The sequence below is a fragment of the Syngnathus leptorhynchus genome, unplaced genomic scaffold, assembly GCF_054491065.1.
Source record: "Syngnathus leptorhynchus isolate UIUO unplaced genomic scaffold, UIUO_Slep HiC_scaffold_148, whole genome shotgun sequence".
NCBI lineage: Eukaryota > Metazoa > Chordata > Actinopteri > Syngnathiformes > Syngnathidae > Syngnathus > Syngnathus leptorhynchus.
Window position 1 is genome coordinate 69,090 of NW_028232115.1, and position 5,911 is coordinate 75,000.

The window sequence follows — 5,911 nt, forward strand, 5'->3', positions numbered from 1 at the left end:
GACAGCACAAGGTCGGATAGAAGACCTGGAAAGCGCCGTGGCACGCGCTGGAGGTGGGCACTTTGGCGAAAAAACGACTAAGTGTCAACTTTCGAAAAAACGACTAAGTGTCAACTTTCGAAAAAACGGCTAAGTGTCAACTTTCGAAAAAACGACTAAGTGTCACCTCTCTGAAAAAATGGCAAAGTGTCGCCTCTCTGAAATTTTTCTAAGTGCCCACGGCTCTGCGGGCTCGTGCATCCGAGCCGCGCCGGTTCTGCAACCGGCCTAGAATGACGAAAAATAACGGTCTCCTCCTGGAGCTCACAGCCAATTGTGGCGAAAAAGTGGCAAAGTGCCCACGGCCCTGCCGAGCTTTGGCGTCCGCTCAGCGCCGGTGCCGCAGTCGGCCTCGAATGACGAAAAATGACGGTCTCCTCCTGGAGCTCACAGCCAACTTGGCAAAAAGTTTCTAAGTGCCCACGGCCCTGCCGAGCTTTGGCGTCCGCCCAGCGCCGGTTCCGCAGTCGGCCTCGAATGACGAAAAATAACGGTCTCCTCCTGGAGCTCACAGCCAACTTGGCAAAAAGTTTCTAAGTGCCCACGGCCCTGCCGAGCTTTGGCGTCCGCTCAGCGCCGGTGCCGCAGTCGGCCTCGAATGACGAAAAATGACGGTCTCCTCCTGGAGCTCACAGCCAACTTGGCAAAAAGTTTCTAAGTGCCCACGGCCCTGCCGAGCTTTGGCGTCCGCCCAGCGCCGGTTCCGCAGTCGGCCTCGAATGACGAAAAATAACGGTCTCCTCCTGGAGCTCACAGCCAACTTGGCAAAAAGTTTCTAAGTGCCCACGGCCCTGCCGAACTTTGGCGTCCGCTCAGCGCCGGTTCCGCAGTCGGCCTCGAATGACGAAAAATAACGGTCTCCTCCTGGAGCTCACAGCCAACTTGGCAAAAAGTTTCTAAGTGCCCACGGCCCTGCCGAACTTTGGCGTCCGCTCAGCGCCGGTTCCGCAGTCGGCCTCGAATGACGAAAAATAACGGTCTCCTCCTGGAGCTCACAGCCAACTTGGCAAAAAGTTTCTAAGTGCCCACGGCCCTGCCGAGCTTTGGCGTCCGCCCAGCGCCGGTTCCGCAGTCGGCCTCGAATGACGAAAAATAACGGTCTCCTCCTGGAGCTCACAGCCAACTTGGCAAAAAGTTTCTAAGTGCCCACGGCCCTGCCGAGCTTTGGCGTCCGCCCAGCGCCGGTTCCGCAGTCGGCCTCGAATGACGAAAAATAACGGTCTCCTCCTGGAGCTCACAGCCAACTTGGCAAAAAGTTTCTAAGTGCCCACGGCCCTGCCGAGCTTTGGCGTCCGCCCAGCGCCGGTTCCGCAGTCGGCCTCGAATGACGAAAAATAACGGTCTCCTCCTGGAGCTCACAGCCAACTTGGCAAAAAGTTTCTAAGTGTCACATCTCTGAAAAAACGACTAAGTGTCAACTTTCGAAAAAACGGCTAAGTGTCAACTTTCGAAAAAACGGCAAAGTGTCACATCTCTGAAAAAACGGCTAAGTGTCGACTTTCGAAAAAACGGCTAAGTGTCAACTTTCGAAAAAACGGCAAAGTGTCACATCTCTGAAAAAACGGCTAAGTGTCACATCTCTGAAAAAACGGCTAAGTGTCACATCTCTGAAAAAACGGCTAAGTGTCGCCTCTCTGAAAAAACGGCAAAGTGTCAACTTTCGAAAAAACGACAGAGTGTCGCCTCTCTGAAAAAACGACTAAGTGTCGACTCTGAGAAAATGGCAAAGTGCCCACGGCTCTGCGGGCTCGTGCATCCGACCCGCGCCGGTTCCCCAGCCGGCCTGAAATAAGGCAAAACCAGCCTCTCCGCCTGGAGCTCAGAGCCAACTTGGCGAATATTTTCTAAGTGCCCACGGCTCTGCGTGGCTACGGCGTCTGCCCAGCGCCGGTTCCTGGGTCGAACCCCGAGGACGAGGAATGCCGGTCTCCGCCTGGAGGTCCCAGCTTAATCGGCGAAAATTTTCTAAGTGCCCACGGCTCTGCCGGGCTCGTGCATCCGACCCGCGCCGGTTCCCCAGCCGGCCTGAAATAAGGCAAAACCAGGCTCTCCCCCTGGAGCTCAGAGCCAATTGTGGCGAAAAAACGACTAAGTGTCAACTTTCGAAAAAACGACTAAGTGTCAACTTTCCAAAAAAACGGCTAAGTGTCGACTTTCGAAAAAACGGCTAAGTGTCAACTTTCGAAAAAACGACTAAGTGTCGCCTCTGAAAAAACGACTAAGTGTCGCCTCTCTGAAAAAACGACTAAGTGCCCACGGCTCTGCGGGGCTTGTGAGTCCGCCCCGCGCCGGTTCGGCGGTCGGCCTCAAAAAGCGAAAAATCAGCCTCTCTCCCTGGAGCTCACCAAAAATTTGTCGAAATTTTTCTAAGTTCTCCTCGAGGTACCAGGGGGTGAGGTACCCGGGCTAAGGTGCAGTACCTTTTTTGGTCTTCAGGTGCGCCAGAGTACAATGAAATGGTCCCAGTAGTCAGTGTACTCATCGACTTTCCCCCCGTTTTCCAAAGCACCCCGTTTACGAGTATGGAGGAGATGGTGCTGGTCTCCCCACGGCGTCGGACACGCCGTCCTCGACAGCACAAGGTCGGATAGAAGACCTGAAAAGCGCCGTGGCACGCGCTGGAGGTGTCACTGTGGCGAAAAAGTGACTAAGTGTCAACTTTCGAAAAAACGGCTAAGTGTCAACTTTCGAAAAAACGGCTAAGTGTCAACTTTCGAAAAAACGGCTAAGTGTCAACTTTCGAAAAAACGACTAAGTGTCGCCTCTCTGAAAAAACGGCAAAGTGTCAACTTTCGAAAAAACGACTAAGTGTCAACTTTCGAAAAAACGACTAAGTGTCACCTCTCTGAAAAAATGGCAAAGTGTCAACTGCGAATGTGGTGGTGCATGGAAGGAAGTGGAGGACGGCCGCCTCCTTAAACACAGGCCGAAGAGGAGCGTCAGGGCCGGCTCCTTAAACACGGACCGAGTGTCGCCCTTAACACAGACCAAGCGGAGGACGGCCGCCTCCCTAAATACAGGCCGAACCGGAGCGCGAGGGCCGCTCCTTAAACACGGACCGAGTGTCGCCCTTAACACAGACCAAGGGGAGGACGGCCGCCTCCTTAAACACAGGCCGGAGAGGAGCGTCAGGGCCAGGCTCCTCAAACATGGACCGAGTGTCGCCCTTAACACAGACCAAGGGGAGGACGGCCGCCTCCTTAAACACAGGCCGGAGAGGAGCGTCAGGGCCAGGCTCCTCAAACATGGACAGAGTGTCGCCCTTAACACAGACCAAGGGGAGGACGGCCGCCTCCTTAAACACAGGCCGGAGAGGAGCGTCAGGGCCAGGCTCCTCAAACATGGACCGAGTGTCGCCCTTAACACAGACCAAGGGGAGGACGGCCGCCTCCTTAAACACAGGCCGGAGAGGAGCGTCAGGGCCAGGCTCCTCAAACATGGACCGAGTGTCGCCCTTAACACAGACCAAGGGGAGGACGGCCGCCTCCTTAAACACAGGCCGGAGAGGAGCGTCAGGGCCAGGCTCCTCAAACATGGACAGAGTGTCGCCCTTAACACAGACCAAGGGGAGGACGGCCGCCTCCTTAAACACAGGCCGGAGAGGAGCGTCAGGGCCAGGCTCCTCAAACATGGACCGAGTGTCGCCCTTAACACAGACCAAGGGGAGGACGGCCGCCTCCTTAAACACAGGCCGGAGAGGAGCGTCAGGGCCAGGCTCCTCAAACATGGACAGAGTGTCGCCCTTAACACAGACCAAGGGGAGGACGGCCGCCTCCCTAAACACAGGCCGGAGAGGAGCGTCAGGGCCAGGCTCCTCAAACATGGACCGAGTGTCGCCCTTAACACAGACCAAGGGGAGGACGGCCGCCTCCTTAAACACAGGCCGGAGAGGAGCGTCAGGGCCAGGCTCCTCAAACATGGACCGAGTGTCGCCCTTAACACAGACCAAGGGGAGGACGGCCGCCTCCTTAAACACAGGCCGGAGAGGAGCGTCAGGGCCAGGCTCCTCAAACATGGACCGAGTGTCGCCCTTAACACAGACCAAGCGGAGGACGGCCGCCTCCCTAAATACAGGCCGAACCGGAGCGCGAGTGTCGCTCCTTAAACACGGACCGAGTGGAGGACGGCCGCCTCCTTAAACACAGGCCGAACAAAATGACACAAAGTGTCAACTGCGAATGTTGTCCATCCAAGGAAGGAGCGTGATGCCCGGCCGGCTCCTTAAACACAGGCCGAGAGTCGCCCCGGACGGTCCGCCTCGCGGCGCCCGTCTGCTCGGATAAAATGACACAAAGTGTCAACTACGAATGTTGTCCATCCAAGGAGGGAGCGTGATGCCCGGCCGGCTCCGAAAACACAGGCCGAGAGTCGCCCCGGACGGTCCGCCTCGCGGCGCCCGTCTGCTCGGATAAAATGACACAAAGTGTCAACTGCGAATGTTGTCCATCCAAGGAAGGAGCGTGATGCCCGGCCGGCTCCTTAAACACAGGCCGAGAGTCGCCCCGGACGGTCCGCCTCGCGGCGCCCGCCCGCTCGGATAAAATGACACAAAGTGTCAACTACGAATGTTGTCCATCCAAGGAAGGAGCGTGATGCCCGGCCGGCTCCTTAAACACAGGCCGAGAGTCGCCCCGGACGGTCGCCTCGCGGCGCCCGTCTGCTCGGATAAAATGACACAAAGTGTCAACTACGAATGTTGTCCATCCAAGGAGGGAGCGTGATGCCCGGCCGGCTCCGAAAACACAGGCCGAGAGTCGCCCCGGACGGTCCGCCTCGCGGCGCCCGTCTGCTCGGATAAAATGACACAAAGTGTCAACTGCGAATGTTGTCCATCCAAGGAAGGAGCGTGATGCCCGGCCGGCTCCTTAAACACAGGCCGAGAGTCGCCCCGGACGGTCCGCCTCGCGGCGCCCGTCTGCTCGGATAAAATGACACAAAGTGTCAACTACGAATGTTGTCCATCCAAGGAGGGAGCGTGATGCCCGGCCGGCTCCGAAAACACAGGCCGAGAGTCGCCCCGGACGGTCCGCCTCGCGGCGCCCGTCTGCTCGGATAAAATGACACAAAGTGTCAACTGCGAATGTTGTCCATCCAAGGAGGGAGCGTGATGCCCGGCCGGCTCCGAAAACACAGGCCGAGAGTCGCCCCGGACGGTCCGCCTCGCGGCGCCCGTCTGCTCGGATAAAATGACACAAAGTGTCAACTACGAATGTTGTCCATCCAAGGAGGGAGCGTGAGGCCCGGCCGGCTCCGAAAACACAGGCCGAGAGTCGCCCCGGACGGTCCGCCTCTCGAGGCGCCCGCCCGCTCGGATAAAATGACACAAAGTGTCAACTACGAATGTTGTCCATCCAAGGAGGGAGCGTGATGCCCGGCCGGCTCCGAAAACACAGGCCGAGATTCGACCCCGGACGGGCCGTCTTCTCCCGGCTCCCGCCCGCGTACGCCCCCCATCCCCGGTCGCCCGTCTGCTCCCGGCGGGCCTCCGAGTACCCCCTCACCCAACTGACCGACTGGCACTCATGACCCGCCTTGGTAGGGCCTCCATCGGCCTCGGCTCGTCCGACGTCGGGTGGACGGTTCCTACCCACTGCGGGTCGCACTCTAGCGCCCCGGCCGCCGCGTGAGCGTGCGCTCCCCGCGCCGCCCCGCAGGCCCCGGCGCGACCGTACTGCGGTGAGACCGAGACGACCCGGTTTGGCATCCATCCCACCTAGCCACGATCCACGGAGGCCGAGCGAGCGGCTGAGTGTCGGGCGCCGCGCGTGCGAGCGTCCGCCGGCCGCGCCGGTCCTTCCGCGAATGTCGTTTCTCAAACCCTCCGGCTTGATAGCGGCGGCACCACGGGAAGCCGTCCACACACACCGTCCGA